This window comes from Chiloscyllium plagiosum, unplaced genomic scaffold, assembly GCF_037043375.1.
Source record: "Chiloscyllium plagiosum isolate Xiang-an unplaced genomic scaffold, Cpla_swu_hap1 HiC_scaffold_22, whole genome shotgun sequence".
NCBI lineage: Eukaryota > Metazoa > Chordata > Chondrichthyes > Orectolobiformes > Hemiscylliidae > Chiloscyllium > Chiloscyllium plagiosum.
In genome coordinates this window covers 17,215,416-17,235,044 of record NW_028270160.1, presented here as the reverse complement: position 1 = coordinate 17,235,044, position 19,629 = coordinate 17,215,416, and positions in this window count along the sequence as shown.

The window sequence follows — 19,629 nt, the reverse complement described above, 5'->3', positions numbered from 1 at the left end:
ACCTGAGGGGTAATTTCTTGCATGCAGAGAGTGGTATGGGAATGGAACGATTTGCTGCCAGAGGAAGTGGTGGAGGCGGAAAAAAATTCAACATTTAAAAGGCATCTGGATGGGCAACTGAATAGGTAATTCAGCTTTTCAAGTCTGCTCTGCCATTTAACATGATCATGGCTGATCTTATCCTGGTGTCAACTTCACTTTTCTGCCTGCTCCCTCTAGCCCTTTATCCCACTTCTTTATCAGAAACATCTCAAATTCTTTCTTGAATCTGTTGATTGATACTGCCTTCATTGCACTTATGGGCAATACATTCCACAGGTTCACAACCCTTTGAGAGAAGTACTTTCTCCCCATCTCAGGTTTGAACCCAGCTCCTCACTCTATGTCTATGATCTTTCGTTCAAGACTCGAAAATGGTGCTGCTGGAAAAGCACAGCAGGTCAGGCAGGAGAGGAGCAGGAGAGTTGACGTTTTGGACATACGCCCTTCATTGTTCAAGACAGTCCCACAAGGGAGAATATTAGTTCAACATCTACCTTATCAATACCCTTTCGCATTTTATATACCTCACCCAGATCCCTCTCCTTATTCTGAACTCCAGTGAGCACAAGCCCAAGCTATTCATCCACTCCTTATATTAGACCCTTTCATCGCTAGAATCAACCTGATGAACCTTCTCTGAACTTCTCTAGTGCCACCACATCTTCTGTAGTGGGGACGTTGATGTGGTCTCACCAACACCTTACATTGTTGTAACAATACTTAGGTATAACAAGACCCCTAAATTCCTCTGCACTGACACACTTTGAATCTGCTTCCCATTTAAATAAAAATTTTCCTTTTTGTTTTTCTGGCCTAAATGGACAATCCCACATTTATCCAAATTAAATTCTATCTGCCAGATTCTGGCCCATTCTCCTAGTCCATTAATATCCATCTGTAAACTCCTTATCTCCTCACCACTGCCTGTTTTTCCACCTATTTTAGTATCACCTGCGAACTTTGCTATGTTCTCCTCTGTCCCTGCTTGCAGGTCATTTATATAAATTGGAAAATTTTGAGGTCCAATAACTGAACCCTGTTACACCCCTTAATTACAGTTGCCAACCAGAGGATAACCCATTTCTCCTGACCCTCTGTTTTCTGTCAGTCAGCTAATCCTCTATCCAAGGCAAAAGTGAGGACTGCAGATGATTAGATGAGATTAGATTCCCTACAGTGTGGAAACAGGCCCTTCGGCCCAATAAGTCCACACTGACCCTCCGAAGAGTAAACACCCAGGCCCATTTCCCTCTGACTAATGCACCTAACACTATGGGCAATTGAGCATGGCCAAATCACCTGACCTGCACATCTTTGGACTGTGGGAAGAAACCAGAGCACCTGGAGGAAACCCATGCAGACAGTCACCCGAGGCTGGACTCAAACCCGGGTCCCTGGCACTGTGATACAACAGTGATAGAGTTGGGAGTGTGGTGCTGGAAAAGCACAGCAGATCAGGCAGCATCCAAGGAGCAGGAGAATCGAAATTTCAGGCAAAAGCTCTTCATCATGATCCAAGCCTATGTTCAACTCTTAACCACCTGGGATATTACCTTTGGGTCAGTTTTTAAGCAGTACCTTGTCAAATGTCTTCTGCAAGTCGAGACATACCACCTCCACTTGAACCCATTATCCATCTTCCTGGTTACACCCTCAAAGAACTCCAGCAAATTTGTCAAGTATCACTTGCCCTTCAAGAACCATGCTGACAATGGTGAATTGAGTTTTGCTGTTCCAAGCGTTCAATTATCTCCTCCTTTATAATTGACTCCAGCAATGTCTTCACTACAGGGCTGAAACTACTCGATCTACAGTTCCCACTTTTTGCCTACCTCCTATCACTGGACCCAAAATATTAACTCTGACTTCTCTACACAGATGCTGCCAGACCTGCTGAGTTAATCCGGCAATTTCTGTTTTTGTTCCTGATTTCCAGCATCAGCAGTTGTCTTGTTTAAAAATAAGAGGTTGCACTGCGTACAGGCCCATATGACGCGGATTTTAAAATTCTATTGAAAATGCTGGCATTGAGGTTGGAGAGGGTTTTGCCCTTCATCGTAAAGGAGGACCAGACAGGGTTTATTAAGGGTTGTAGGTCTACTAGTAATGTCAGAAGAGTATTAAACATGGTCCAGGTATGCCAGCAAGGGTTGATTCCAGGCTTGGTAGTTTCCCTGGATGCAGAGAAAGCATTTGACCAGGTGGAGTGGCTGTACCTCTTTTATGTATTGGAGCAGTTTGGTCTTGGAGGGACTTTTGCCAAGTTGGTGGCAGTGTTATATCGTGACCTGGAAGCAGCGGTTCTCACTGATGGTATAAGGTTGAACAATTTTAGTATCGGTAGAGGTAGCTGACAAGGGTGTCCTCTCTTGTCGCTATTATTTACGTTGGTGATTGAGTCATTGGAAGAGGCCATCCAGAGGGACCCCAACATAATTGACCAGGACGTAGGATCAGGCAGGCATAAGATCACCCTTTATGTGGATGACGTTCTTCTCTCTTTAACTGATCCGATGTCATCTGTGCCCCGTTTAATACAAGTGATTAATCTATTTTTTGGGGTATAAAATTAATTTTATGAAGTTGGAGGCCATGCCTTTGGGGGGCCTTAACTAGAATATCCCATCTTGGGGATGGAACCCATTTCCCTTTCAGGTGGTCACAGGGAGGTTTCTTGTATTTGGGCATTTTTATTACCACAGCCTTCGATCAATTATCTAAAGTTAACTTTGTGCAGTTGCTAGAAAAGATAAGCCAGGACCTTCAGCTCTGGGAGAATCTTCCAATATCCTGCCTGGGTAGAATAGCTCTGGTCAAAATGAATGTTCTTCCTCATTTATTATATCCCATGTGAATGCTCTCTTTGATGCTGCCTAGGCAAACACTACGGAGGCTTTACAGTTGGCTCGGATCTTTCATCTGGCACCATAGGCAACCTCTTATTAAGCTGACCAAATTGCAGATTCCACAGGGGATTGGGGGGGGTTGGTTTTCCCAGATTTTAAGAAATTTCAATTGAGTTCCTTACTATCCTACGTGGCTGACTGGGCTTGCCAGGATCCGCGGTCAATCTGATTGGACATCGAGGCCTCCCAGGCAAAATGCCCCCTCATCAGTTTGTTGTTTATGGACAAGATGAGGACTGTTATGGACCATTGCAGAAATACGCTTGTCCTTAACATGGTTAAAGCATGGAGAATGATGCAACAAGGTGGGGGCAATTTACAAAAATCTTCCCCTTACACTCCCTTAGTAGGATTTCGGATGGGGTTGATGGGCTCTGGCTTTAAGCTCTGGGAATCCAGATGGGTCTCCTGTTTGGGAGATTTATTTGATGGGGAGGTCATGATGTCTTTCAGGCAGCTGAACCAGAAATATGAGCTATTTAGGAGAGACCTGTTTTGTTACTTTCAGGTTAGGGACTTTATACAGAAACAGACTACATTGATGGTTAGTCCGTATATGTCAGGTATGGAAAGGAGAGTGCTCTGGTCTATGGGCGCTCTCTTGGTCAGCACCCTCTATCATTTGTTAGGAGGTAGTGTCTCGAAGGACACTGAGGGGCTGTGCAGAATCTGAACTCAAGAACTGGGGAGGGTTGAGATCTCGTCAGAGGTATGGGAGGATATTTGGGAGAACGTAAGGAAGATTTTGATTTGTAATGAGATGCAGGCTATGCAAGTGAAGGTATTCCACAGGGTTTATTTGGCACTGGAGCAGCTTGCGAAATTTAAGACAGGAGCGTCCCCAATGTGCCCCAAATGTAAAACAGATGTTGGTGCTCTTACTCATTGCTTGTGGTCATGCCACAGGCTTCGTAGGTATTAGAATGACACAGTGAGTGTTTTGGAAGGGGCCTTGGGAACTGAGGTCAAGTTGGATCCGGTGTCCCTCCTCTTGGGTTTGCCAAATCTCCCTTCTTTGGACATGCATGGGAAGAAACTGTCTATATTCTTTCATTTTGTGTGAGGAAGAACATTCTATTGAGCTGGGTGTCAGAGAATCCCTCGGGACTCTCAGGGTGGCATAGCTTAGTTATGGAGCACTTCCCCCGGACCTCCTTACGAGTATGGTGTACCAGAAAACAGAACTGTTTTTAGAATGGAGTGGCCTTTTCTGAATTATATACAGAGGAATCTTGATTATCCAAATGACATGGGTGAGAACTATTTCGTTCGGTTAATCAATTCAATACCTCTCCTCTGGGGCTCAGAGTCTTCTGTGAAGTCTGCTCCCCGTTCAGGAGACTAGGCAGCAGCACACTGCGCACGAGCACCTGCACCCCCACACCCCCCACAACCCTGTCCAACACCGCACCACCCGCACACCGCCCAGCCCCGTCCAACACTGCCCCACACCCCCACCCCCAACCCCATCCAATACTACCCCCGCACCCACCCCGCAATCCTGTGCAGCACTGCCCTGCCCCCACCCCAACCCCATCTAACACCGCCCCCTGTTCACCCACCTCCAACCCCATCCAAAACCGCCCCACAGCCCCAAATCCATCCAACACCACTCCCCCACTCCCAACCCTATCCAACACCGCCCCTCCACCCCCAAATCCATCCAAAAACGCGCCCCCACCCCCAACCATATCCAACATCGCCCCCCACCCCCAAATCCAACCAACACCGCTCCCACACCTCAAATCCATCCAACACCACCCCACCACCCCCAACTCCATCCAACACCGTTCCTCCAGCCCCAAATCCATCCAACACCGCTCCCCCACCCCCAAATCCATCCAACACTGCCCCCCACCCCCAAATCCAACCAACACCACTCCTCCACCCCCAAATCCATCCAATACCGCTCCCCCACCGCCAAATCCATCCAACACTGCCCCCACCCCCAAATCCATCTAACAATGCTTCCCCACCCCCAACCCCATCCAACACTGCCCGCCCGCCTCCAACCCCATCCAACACCGTACCCCCACCCCCAAATCCATCCAACACTGCACCCAACCCCAAATCCATCTAACACCGCTTCCCCACCCCCAAATCCATCCAACACTGCTCCCCCAACCCCAACCCATCCAATGCCACCACCTGTCCGCTTGCCTCCAACACCATCCAACACCCCTCCCCACGCCAAATGCATCCAACACCACCACCCCACCCCCAAATGAATCCAACACCACCCCCACCCCCAAATCCATCCAACACCACCCGCCAACCCCAAATCCATCCAACACTGCCCCCCACCCCCAAATCCATCCAACACTGCTCCCCACCCCCCAAATCCATCCAACACCGCTCCCCCACCCCCAACCATATCCAACACCGCCCGCCCACCTCCAACCCCATCCAACACCGCTCCCCCACCCCCAAATCCATCCAACACTGCCCCCCCACCCACAAATCCAACCAACACCACTCCCACACCCCGAAATCCATCCAACACCGCTCCCCCACCCCCAACTCCATCCAACACCTCTCCTCCACCCCCAAATCCATCCAACACTGCCCGCCCGCCTCCAACCCCTGCCAACACCGCCCCCCCAACCCCTGTTCACCCACCTCCAACCCCATCCAACTCGCCCCACCACCCCCAAATCCATCCAACACTGCTCCCCCACCCCCAACCCCATCCAACCCCACGCCCCCACCCCCAAATCCATCCAACACCGCCCCCAACCCCTAAAATCATCCAACACTGCCCCCCACCCCCAAATCCATCCAACACCGCTCCCCCACCCCAAAATCAATCCAACACCGCTCCCCCACCCCAACCCCATTCAACACCGGCCCACCACCCCCAAATGCATCCAACACCGCTCCCCCACCCCCAAATCCATCCAACACTGCCCTCCACCCCGAAATCCATCTAACACTGTTCCCCCACCCCCAACCCCATCCAACACTACCCCCTGTCCGCCCACTCCCAAATCCATCCAACACCGCCCCCCCACCCCAAATCTATCCAACACTGTTCCCTCACCCCCAACCCCATCCAACACCGCCCCATCCCCAAACCCAACCAACACCAACCCCCACCCCAAATCCATCCAACACCGCACCCCCACCCCAATACCTTCCAACACCTCCCCCTGTTCACCCGCCTACAACCCCATCCAACACCGCCCCACCACCCCCAAATCTATCCAACACCGCTCCCCCACCCCAAAATCAATCCAACACTGCTCCCCCACTCCCAACCCCATCCAACACCGCTTCCCCACCCCCAACCCCATCCAACACTGCCCGCCCGCCTCCAACCCCATCCAACACCGCACCCCCACCCCCAAATCCATCCAACACCGCTCCCCCACCCCAACCCCATCCAACACTGCCCCAGCAGCCCCAAATCTATCCAACACTGCTTCCCCCACCCCCAAATCCATCCAACACTGCTCCCCCACCCCCAACCCCATCCAACGCCGCACCCTGTCCGCCTGCCTCCAACACCATCTAACACCCCTCCCCAAGCCAAATGCATCCAACACCACCCCCCCACCCCAAATGAATCCAACACCACCCCCACCCCCAAATCCATCCAACACCGCCTCCCCAACCCCAAATCCATCCAACACTGCACCCCACCCCCAAATCCATCCAACACTGCTCCCCACCCCCAAATCAATCCAACACCGCTCCCCCACCCCAACCCCATCCAACACCGCCCCACCACCCCCAAATGCATCCAACACCGCACCCCCACCCCAATACCTTCCAACACCTCCCCCTGTTCACCCGCCTACAACCCCATCCAACACCGCCCCACCACCCCCAAATCTATCCAACACCGCTCCCCCACCCCAAAATCAATCCAACACTGCTCCCCCACTCCCAACCCCATCCAACACCGCTTCCCCACCCCCAACCCCATCCAATACTGCCCGCCCGCCTCCAACCCCATCCAACACCGCACCCCCACCCCCAAATCCATCCAACACCGCTCCCCCACCCCAACCCCATCCAACACTGCCCCAGCAGCCCCAAATCTATCCAACACTGCTTCCCCCACCCCCAAATCCATCCAACACTGCTCCCCCACCCCCAACCCCATCCAACGCCGCACCCTGTCCGCCTGCCTCCAACACCATCTAACACCCCTCCCCAAGCCAAATGCATCCAACACCACCCCCCCACCCCAAATGAATCCAACACCACCCCCACCCCCAAATCCATCCAACACCGCCTCCCCAACCCCAAATCCATCCAACACTGCACCCCACCCCCAAATCCATCCAACACTGCTCCCCACCCCCAAATCAATCCAACACCGCTCCCCCACCCCAACCCCATCCAACACCGCCCCACCACCCCCAAATGCATCCAACACCGCTCCCCCACCCCCAAATCCATCCAACACTGCCCTCCACCCCGAAATCCATCTAACACTGTTCCCCCACCCCCAACCCCATCCAACACTACCCTCTGTCCGCCCACCTCCAACCCCATCCAACACCACCTCCCCACTCCCAAATCCATCCAACACCACCCCCCCACACCCAAATCTATCCAACACTGTTCCCTCACCCCCAACCCCATCCAACACCGCCCCATCCCCAAATCCATCCAACACCAACCCCCACCCCAAATCCATCCAACACCGCACCCCCACCCCAATACCTTCCAACACCTCCCGCTGTTCACCCGCCTACAACCCCATCCAACACCGCCCCACCACCCCCAAATCTATCCAACACCGCTCCCCCACCCCAAAATCCATCCAACACTGCTCCCTACCCCCAAATCCATCCAACACCGCTCCCCTACCCCCAAATCCATCCAACACTGCCCCCCATCCCCAAATCCAACCAACACCGCTCCCACACCCTGAAATCCATCCAACACCGTCCCCCCACCCCCAACACCATCCAACACCTCTCCTCCACCCCCAAATCCATCCAACACTGCCCGCCCACCTCCAACCCCTGCAAACACCGCTCCCCCACCCCCTGTTCACCAACCTCCAACCCCATCCAACCCGCCCCACCACCCCAAATCCATCCAACACTGCTCCCCCACCCCCAACCCCATCCAACACCGCGCCCTCACCTCCAAATCCATCCAACACCGCCCTCAACCCCCAAAATCATCCAACACTGCCCCCCCAAATCCATCCATCACCGCTCACACACCCCAAAATCAATCCAACACCGCTCCCCCACCCCAACCCCATCCAACACGCCCCATCACCCCCAAATACATCCAACACCGCCCCCCCACCCCCAAGTCCATCCAACACTGCCCCCCACCCCGAAATACATCCAACACTGTTCACCCACCCCAACCCCATCCAACACCGCCCCATCCCCAAATCCATCCAACACCGACCTCCACCCCAAAACCATCCAACACCGCTCCCCCACCCCAATACCTTCCAACACCTCCCCCTGTTCACCCGCCTCCAACCCCATCCAACACCGCCCCACCACCCCCAAATCCATCCAACACCGCTCCCCCACCCCCAACTCTATCCAACACCACGCCCCCACCCCTAAATCCATCCAACACTGTCCCCCACCCTGAAATCCATCCAACACTATTCCCCCACCCCCAACCCCATCCAACACAGCCCCCTGTCCGCCCGCCTCCAACCCCATCCAACACCGCCCCCCAACTCCCAAATCCATCCAACACCGCCCCCCCACCCCCAAATCTATCCAACACTGTTCCCCCACCCCCAACCCCATCCAACACCGCCCCATCCCCAAATCCATCCAACACCGACCCCCACCCCAAATCCATCCAACACCGCTCCCCCAGCCCAATACCTTCCAACACCGCCCCCGTTCACCCGCTTCCAACCCCATCCAATACCGCCCTACCGCCCCACCACCCCCAAATCCATCCAACACCGCTCCCCCACCTCCAACCTCATCCAACACCACGCCCCCACCCCGAAATCTATCCAACACCGCCCCCAACCCCCAAATCCATCCAATACTGCCCCCCATCCCCAAATCCATCCCACCCCACCCCCACCCGCATATCCATCCAACACCGCTCCCCCACCTCCAACCCCGTCCAACACCGCCTCCTGTCCGCCCGCCTCCAACCCCATCCAACACCGCCCCTCCACCCCAAATCCATCCAACACTACTCCCCCACCCCAACCCCATCCAACACCACCCCACCACCCCCAAATCCATCCAACACCGCTCCCCCACCCCCAAATCCATCCAACACTGCCCCCACCCCCAAATCCATCCAACACTGCTCCCCCACCCCCAACCCCATCCAACACCGCCCCCTGTCCGCCCACCTCCAATCCCATCCAACACCACTCCCCCACCCCCAAATCCATCCAACACCGATCCCCCACCCCCACCCCCAAATCCATCCAACACCTCCCCTCAACCCCAACCCCATCCAACACCGCCCACTGTCTGCCCACCTCCAATCCCATCCAACACCGCCCCCACCCCCAAATGCATCCAATACCACCCCCCACCCCAAATGCATGCAACACCGCCCCCCACCCTCAAATCTATCCAACTCCGCTCCCCAAACCCAACCCCATCCAAAACCGCACCCCCACTCCCAACCCCATCCAACACGGCCACCCCACCCCCAAATCCATCCAACACCCCCACCCCATCCAACACCGCCCCCTGTCTGCCCACCTCCAACCCCATCCAATTCCGCTCCCCATCCCCAAATCCATCCAACACCGCTCCCCCACCCCAACCCCATTCAACACCACCCCCTGTCCACCCCCAGCCCTGTCCAACACCGCCCCCCACCCCCGAATCCATCCAACACCACCCCACCCCCAAATCCATCCAACTCCGCCCCCACCCCCAAATCCATCCAACACTGCTCCCCCACCCACATCCCCATCCAACACCATCCCCCGCCTCCTGCCCTGTCCAACACCGCCCCTAGCCCCCCGCCCCCACACACCAACCCCGTCTAACAACGCGCCTGCACCTCTCCCCCACCCCCGCCTGCCCGCCCCCAACCCCATCCAACACCGGCCCCCAGCCCCATCCAACACCACCCCCCACCCAGCCCTGAATCCCTTCCAACTCCACACCCCAATAAAATATTTACAAAACAAAGGAGGTTGCTCATTTAAAACAGAGATTAGGCTTTTTTGTGAGTCTTTGGAACGATCTTCCTCAAAATGTTGTGAAAGCAGAATCTTTGAATATTTTCAAGACAGATGAAGATATATTCTTGATAAACAAAGCAGTAAAATGTTATTGTGGTTAGACAGGAATGTGGAATAATCAGATCTAGCCTATCTTATTGAATGGTGCAGCAAGCTGGAGGAGCTGAGTGGCCTCCTCCTGTTTCTAATGTGTATGTTTGTATTCCGTTTACCTGCTTATCCACTTTATTAACCTGGCCTGGACATATTGCAACACATTCACTGACAATGTTTCCGTCTCTTGCAGGACACAGGCGCAAGGTCAGGAACAGTTGAGTACTGTGCATTTTAACGCAAGTGTTTTGAATAAAGTTGGCAGGTAATAGTTGTTTTGTGGAATCGTCTGTTTCAGGGATTGTAGGCAGCAGGACACTGCAATGGTGTGTGGCAGGTAATAGATAACTGGAGAAATGTGGAGCGACAGAGGTCTGACAGATCAGATTGTGATAGACTTCACAGACAGCCACCTCAGATTGCAATGCCAGGATATCTCTTCTTCCTCCTCTTTACCTTCCACTCTTCTTTCTGTGAATAGCTTCTCCTCTCAGCTGCCTCTGCTCCATCTTCTTGTCGTGCAGCAGGAAAGAGAAACCCAGTGATTATGTGTAACATTTCTGAACAGAGGCCTTTCAAATTCCCAGTTTGTTTTACAATACTCTGGCGCCACCCATTCAATCTGAAGGGATTTCACAAAAGAAACTTATGGGTGCTTTCATCACTGAATTTCCCCACTATCAACGTCTGGGGGGTTACCAGGGACCAGAAACTGAACAGGACTAGCCATATAAATAAAATGGCTACAAGAGCAGGTCAGACACTAGGTATCCTGCAGTGAATAATTCACATCCTGATTCTCGAAAACAAGTCCACCATCCTCCAGGCATCAGTCAGGAGTTGGGAGGTCATGTTGCGGCTGTACAGGACATTGGTTAGGCCACTGTTGGAATATTGCGTGCAATTCTGGTCTCCTTCCTGTCGGAAAGATGCTGTGAAACTTGAAAGCGTTCAGAAAAGATTTACAAAGATGTTGCCAGGGTTGGAGGATCTGAGTTACAGGGAGAGGTTGAACAGGCTGGGGCTGTTTTCTCTGGAGCGTCGGAGGCTGAGGGGTGACCTTATAGAGGTTTTCAAAATGATGAGGGGCATGGATAGGATAAATAGGCAAAGTCTTTTCGGGGCGTCCAGAACTGGAGGGCATAAATTAGATTAGATTACTTACAGTGTGGAAACAGGCCCTTCAGCCCAACAAGTCCACAACGACCCGCCAAAGCGCAACCCACCCATACCCCTACATTTACCCCTTACCTAACACTACAGGCAATTTAGCATGGCCAATTCACCTGACCTGCACATCTTTGGACTGTGGGAGGAAACCGGAGCACCCGGAGGAAACCCACGCAGGCACGGGGAGAACGTGCAAACTCCACACAGTCAGTCGCCTGAGGCGGGAATTGAACCCGGGTCTCCGGCGCTGTGAGGCAGCAGTGCTAACCACTGTGCCACCGTGCCGCCCACTAAGGTTTAGGGTGAGAAGGGAAAGATATAAAAGAGACCTAAGGGGCAACTTTTTCAGGCAGAGGGTAGTACGTGTATGGAATGAGCTGCCAGAGGAAGTGGTGGAGGCTGCTACAATTGCAACATTTAAGAGGCATTTGGATGAGTATATGAACAGGAAAGGTTTGGAGGGATATGGGCCGGGTGCTGGCAGGTGGGACTAGATTGGGTTGGGATATCTGGTCGGCATGGACGGGTTGGACCGAAGGGTCTGTTTCCATGCTGTACATCGCTATGACTCTGACTCTAAGTGTCGCTGAGTCAAATCCTGGAATTCTCTCCCTTTCAGCATTGTGGATCTACCTCTAGCAGTGGTTCAAGAAGTCAGCTGACTGTCACCTACTCCATCACACTTTCAGGCAATCTTCTCCAGCCCCTAGCGACACACTTCCTTAATTTTTGCATTGCTACTTTAATCAATTGTGGAGTCATACAGCATAGAAACAGACCCTTCGGTCCAACCAGTCCCTGCTGACCATGTTCCCAAACTGAACTAGTCCCACCTGCCTGCATTTGGTCCATATCCCTCCAAACCTTTCCTATTCATGAACTTATCCAAATATCTTTTAAATGGTATAACTGTTCCTGCATCCACCACCCCCTCTGGAAGTTCATCCCACACACTTTCTGTGTAAAAAAGTTGCCCCTCATGTCCTTTTTAAATCCTTCTCCTCTCATCTTAAAAATACCCCCCCTAATTTTGAACTCTCCCGCTCTGGGGAAAAGATCTTTGTCATTTACTTTATCTATACCTTTCATGATTTCATAAACTTCAATAAGGTCACCCCTCAATCCCTTAAACTCCAGTGAAAAAAGAGCCAACAGTTCCAGCCTGTTTTTATATCTCACACATTCCATTCCTGGCAACATCTTGGTAAACAAAAACAGAAGTTGCTGGAAAGCTCAGCAGGTATGGCAGCATATGTGGAGAGAGATCAGAGTTAATGGGTTCTGAGGAAGGGTCACTCGACCCGAAACATTAACTTTGATTTCTCTCCACAGATGCTGTCAGACTTGCTGAGCTTTTCCAGCAATTTCTGTTTTTGTTTCTGATTTACAGCATCCACAGTTCTTTCGGTTTTCAACGTCCTGGTGAATCTTTTCTGAACCCTCTCCAGTTTAATAATATCCTTTCTGTAATCTGTGCCCCTGGCTCTTGTTCCTTCTGCAGAGACGATATGGAAATAAACACACAAGAGCTGGGGAGGTAAATGAACGGAGAGAGAAAGGATTAAATATCTCCAGTGTGAAAGCAGAAACAGTCCAATGTAGGATTTAGGATTGACTGTGAACTCAAGGGATCACAATGTGCAGATAGAGAGAAATATAGATGGAGTCAACCTATGGGATGGAGAGAGATGGCTCCTAAGCATTTCAGGGTAACACACCTACTCAGCCCCCACTATGATGAACAGGAAATAGATGTATATTTTCCAGCTGGGGATACTCCGCTCACCATATCATCGCCTGGGGATTCACTGGCATCAAGACCGTGTGCTCAGATTCTTTATAAGATATATTCATTTATTTAAATAAACCCCCCCCCACTCCCTATTTCTTACAGGATACATTCTCGACTCTCCAACACTAAAGCAATAAAGTTGGAGAGTTTTGACAGCAAAGAGGGAGGGTAATCAGCCCTTTGAATCAATGCTGGCTCTCTGTAGAGTGATCCAGCTGGCGCTCCTCTCTCGTTCTATTCTGAAGCCCTACACTTTCACTTCTTTGAAGTACCCGTCCAATCTCCTTTCCTAGACATTGAATGTTTCTGCTCCCACTGGCTTCATGAACAGTGGGTTCCTAGTCATAACCACTCGTCGTGTAAAAAACGTTCCTCCTTGCACAACTCTTGTATCTCTTGCCCAAAGATGTCTCTTAGTCCTTGTATTATCAACGACTGTGAACTACTTTTCTTTATCTGTCTTACTCAAATCGTTCATAGTATTTCATTCCTTGATTAAACTTCAAGGAGAATATGCTCTGCTTTTCCAACCTAACTCTGTTGCTGAAACCCCTCATCCTTGGAACCATCCTGGCAAATGTCCTGTGCTCCCGGTCACAGGATCTGACATCCTTCCTAAAGCATAGTGACCAGGTGAGACACAATACGTAAGGATTATGCCAGTGAGTCTACATTGCCTCTTTCTATCTCTGCCATTATGCAGCAATTCATGTTTCTCAGTATTGAATCTGATCTGTCACTTGTCTGCTCATTCTATGAGCCTATTTATATTCTTTTGCAACCATATAGAGGAGTAATATCGAACTCAATGTTTGCCATACATTCAAGTTTGGTATCTATATCCTTTTGCAATAATATAGAAGAGTTATATAGACGGAATGAAGACATGCCACAACCCAAAGTACTAGCCACACTACCATACATCAAGAACATTTCTGAACTGACAGCCAGACTACTACGACCACTCGGACTCATAACAGCACACAAACCAACAGGCACACTCAGTCAACAACTCACCAGGACAAAGGACCCGATACCCAGCATGAGCAAAACCAACGTAGTGTACAAAATCCCGTGCAAGGACTGCACAAAACACTACATAGGACAAACAGGAAGACAGCTAAAAATCCGTATCCAACTAGCCACGAAACGACATGACCAGCTATCCTTAGTAGCCACACACGCAGATGACAAGCAACATGAGTTCGACTGGGACAACACTACTATTATAGGACAAGCCATATAGAGAACAGCCAGGAAATTCCTAGAGGCTAGGCACTCATCCACAGATTCTATCAACAAACACATCGACCTGGACCAAATATACCGGCCACTGCAGCGGACAGCTGGAACTGACAACCGGAAGCGGCAGAGTCAAACCTCTATAAATGCCGGAGGAAACAACACAGAAGCGCTTCACAGGAGGCTCCCAAGCACTGAGGATGTCACCTAGACAGGGGATGAAACATCTGCAATACAAATTCCCAGCTCGGCGAACAGAACCACAACAACAGAGTTATATAGAACTCAGTTTGCCACATACTCAAGTTTGGTATCATGGTCAATGTTTGAAGATTTCCTTGGTTCCAATATCCACGTTATTTATGAAAAGCAACAAAGCAGTAATCCATATACTGAACTTTGGCAGACACCATTGTCTGCCATTCTTCAGCCTGAAGAGCAACTATATGGGAGAGGCTGAATACGCTACAGCTATTTTCCACAGTGACAGAGGTTGAGGGGTGATCTTATAGAAGTTTATAAAATCATGAGGGGCATGGATAGGGTAAATAGACAAGGCCTTTTCCCCAGGGTAGCAGAGTCCAAAACTAGAGGGCATAGGTTTAAGGAGAGAGGGGTAAGATTTAAAAGTGACCAAAGGGACAATCTGTTCATGCAGAGGCTGTTGTGTGTATGGAATGAACTGCCAGAAGAAGTGGTAGAGGCTGGTACAATCACAACAATTAAAAAGCATCTGGATGGGTATATGAATAGAAAGGGTTTAGAGGGATATGGGCCAAATGCTGGCAAATGGGATTAGAATAATTTAGGACATGACATGTGGAATGTGGTTAATAAGGAAAGTGGCCAGTATGTTCTCAAAGTGTGAGGGATGGATAATAAATGTTAGCATTACAAATAACACCTATCTGGTTGGCAGGGACAAGTTGGACTAAAGGGTCTGTTTCTGTGCTGTACAAATCTATGACTCACTGCTTCCTGTACTTCAGGCAGAAGTAAATGACTTTTTTTTAAACAACTTACAACTTGCTTGTTGCTTTATTGTTTCAGATTACAGTGAACCTATGGTCTGTTGCCTCAACTTTCTCACTCATGCAAATAGACTTTGTTTGCACGGAGCAATTACTCTCTGCTGTTAATGATGGGTGGAACTGCCTTTTGAGCTGGAGAATAAGGGGACAGAGGGCCTGGTCGTCTGTTTTAACAAGTGCAGCCTACTGCAACTTCTAGGCCTATGTTTGACATATACGTATCGTGTTGATTTGCATGAACTGTTTTATGGCTTTATTCTCTTAAGCTGCTGATTTTACTGTCCTATTCTCCTTGATTGATGGGATAGGTGTTATTTGTAATGCTAACATTTATTATCCATCCCTCACACTTTGAGAACATACTGGCCACTTTCCTTATTAACCACATTCCACATGTCATTAACTACACCCTCAGCTGGTTCTGGGATCAGCTCCAGGCAATGGAGCCTGAAGCACACTTGTGCAAATTACCAACTGGCTGACCTAATTAAATCCCATATACGGGACAAGCAAACCCAAGGTTTGCTGTAGGAATGTTCTCAAGCAGCAGAATGCGTTCCTTTACCTTAGATAGAAATGTAGAGAATCACCGATAAGCTAAGTAGAACTGACAAAGTGGCAAACTGTCACTATTATCCCTGCATTTAAATTGTGAGAAAAATTGTTTGCTTGCATCTGTAAGAAGGAACCAAGTGTGCTAGTTGTTTCAACATATATTTGTTGACATTAACCCTAAGTGCCATCACCATCACATTATTACTGCTTGGTCACTTGCACAACCTCCCATTATCAGAATAGATGACTGCACAGTCACGATTTGGCTGACAGCTTGAAAAATTTATTAAAAGAATATGTGACTTTGATGTGGGGTTATAAATGCAGTTAATATTTAAGTTTATGTTTGTACTGACAATTAGGTCCCAGATTAAAATCTGGCTCAATTCTTGGTTTTAATGAGATTGCAAATTTGGTTTACACAACAAAATGGAAGTTTGTAATGCAGAGCAACTGAAAATAAAATAGAACAAACCAAGCTATTTACTTTTAACACAAATCCAACAATTTTGAAACACTTGGTGAAAACATAATCCCATCAATGCTAAAAGCACCCCCTTAGAATTCACATCAGAGAGATTTTCTTTCTTTATCACCACTACAGGTTATACTTTAACTGTGGCTTCAATTCCCAGTCTTGAGAACCTTCCTGGAGTCTTTGGACAACTGAGCTTAAACTTTATCAGCTTTAAGTAACCCCTTCAGAGTTTTAACCAAATATTTCTGGTCTGGAACTTTTGTTGAACCCCTTACATTATTTTCAACAATTCTAAAGTACCTTCTCCCTTTCTCAGGAGCAACCACTTTGAACATCCAGGTTCAATAAAAAAAGATTCTTTTCTAGCCTTTGGGCGTTTCCCCTCGTCAAAAGTAAAATAAATCCCTCACCTTCTAAATTGGAACCTAATGCACAACAATTTATTTTGTTTGCTGATAAATTTTCTATCAATGTAAATAAAAACCTATTTTTCTACAGGAAGAATTTCTCTCACACTGCTTTATAATAAATCCAGAAATATTTGAAAGTTCATCATTCAATCCTTTCAAACATACTGTACAGGAACTTTATAAGTCACTACTGTAAAATTCAAAAATCCAAGCTCAAAAACAAATATATATATCACAATTCAAACATTTGCTTTTAAAACAGATTGAATACTTGACAAGATTTAAATGTGCCCTTTCATGAATGAGTACTTTTCTTAAGTGGTGAAGTCTGTAACAGGTACTTAGAACTTTATTTTAATCCTGAGATCTGGGTACGTGCTCGGTACTGGGTGAATTGGCATAGAAGCTGTAAAGGCAAAAATGATGGGTGGAAAATAGGAGTTATTACTAAGTTGATATCGGGGCTTTAAGGTGATATATCCTTTCGTGGAAGAGTTTGCTATGCTATGGAGTTTATGAGAGGTCATTGAACATAAATGGTGGAAAATAGGTAGGCGTTGAATGTATCATAGTCTGTTGGAGGTGAGCGTAGTGGACATAGATTTATATGGGTTTATGAAGGGCAATTAGAGGTTGGAGACATGTGTTAGAGTGGATAGGGAAGTGGGGTGAGTGCTAGAGAGCTTTTAATGTAACAACAGAACTGGAACCAAGATGCATATTTTATGCAGTTAATCCTGGCACTTTGCTGTCCCTGTCTGTGGGTTTCAAACTTGACCAGGCCACATAGCCTATTTCAGTTTATAATCATTGGTAACTCTCTTGGAGATGGAGATTCCCTCCAGTGTGGAAACAGGCCCTTTGACCCGACAAGTCCACACCGACCCTCTGAGGAGTAACCCACCTAGGCCCATTTCTCTCTGACTAGTGCACCTAGCACAATGGACAATTTAGCATGGTCAATTCACCTGACCTGCACATCTTTGGACTGTGGGAGGAAACCAGAATACCTGCAGGAAACCCATGCAGACACGGGGAGAATGTGCAAACTCCACACAATCACCCAAGGCTGGAATCGAACCCAAGTCCCTGGTGTTGTGAGGCAACAGTGCTAACCACTGAGCCATCATGCCACCCTAAACTTTCAGGATGTTGCTGGTGGGAATTCAGTAATGGTAATGCTATCGAATGTTCGACTGACAGTAAGATTCTCTTACAACTGTGTATACAAATATTACTTGCCACTTTTTAGCTTAAATTTGACTGTTGTTCCAGTCAGGCTGCATGTAGGCACAGAATGCTTTAGTATCTGAGGAGTTACAATTTGAACTTAATACAATGGTTATCAGTATACATTCCACCCAGATTTTTTTAAAAAAATTGACACCTAGTTTATTTAAGTAGCATTTTGCATTTTGTTCTACAGTCCAAATCTGAAAAACCATATGCAAGCATACAATCTCAAAATGGCACAATTTGTATTAAAATGCATAACACATCCCCTGGGAATATAAATACAGCCCTTTCTGTAAGATTCAGTAAGATTACACACAATACAAAGGGGGTGCATGTGTTACAAAGTCAGACTACACCTATTCAGTGCAAATGTTGCAAACACCAGACAACTGCAAGTTACTTCCCACCTCACTTCTTATGATGAAGGGAATGTCATTGTTGGAAATTTCTGAACCCAGAATAATGCACTGAGAACACTGCAGTGATGTCCAGAAGCTTAAGTGATTGGCCACCAAACAATTCCCTCATTTCTAGATATGTCTACAATCAGTGGAGGTTATACCCAGTCCACCCACAAGTCCCACTGACTCCAGTTTTGCAAAGGCTCCTTGGAACCACATTTGGTCAAAGGCAGCCTTGATGTCAAGGGTTGTTACTCTCACCTCTTGAACTGAAATATGTAATGAGAACAGGTGCTGAATGACTCAGCAGAATCTAAACTGAATGTCAGCGATTGTTGAGTGTCACTTGGCAGCACTGTTGTTAACAGCATTCATAATTTTTCTGATGGTTTGCTAATTGGCTGGATTGTCCTGCTATTGTTCAAAGCATATTACCTGGGCAACCTTCCACATTGTCGGGTAGTTGTCAAAGTTGCAACTGCACTACAGATCACTTGGTTAGAGATACAGCTAGTTCTGGAGCACAGGTCTGGAATATCATCAGGGCCCATCACCTTTGCAGCGTCCAGTGCCTTCAGTTGTTTCTTGAAATAATTGTGGTATGAATTGAATTAGTTGAAAGCTGGTATCTGTGAGGCTGGGGACCTCAGAATGAGGCAGACATGCATCATCTATTCAGCTCATCTGGTTGACGACTATTGCAAATCTCATTCATTGTGTACATGCTGCATTACATCATCATTGAGGCTGTGGAGGAGTTGATAGCACAATTTCCTCTTGTTAACCCTCAACTAAAAGTCTATCAGCTCTTGAAAGGTTTTTTTTGTCTGGTGCCTCAGGAAATGTTAGGTTCCTAACAAACACAAAGGCTGCGGTTCCATTGCTTTTCATCTGTCCCAGTACTGTTTGCCCGGAAAAAAAACTGCATTCTTTCCACATTCTGGGCATTCCTAATGAAGGGTTTATGCCTGAAATGTTGGTTCCTCCTGCTCCTCAGATGCTGTGCTTTTCCAGCACCACACTTTTAAACTCTGTCTCTCCAGCATCTGCAGTCCTCATTTTCTCCCAGTCTTTAATGACAAGATCAATCAAGTCTAGCATTCCTAAT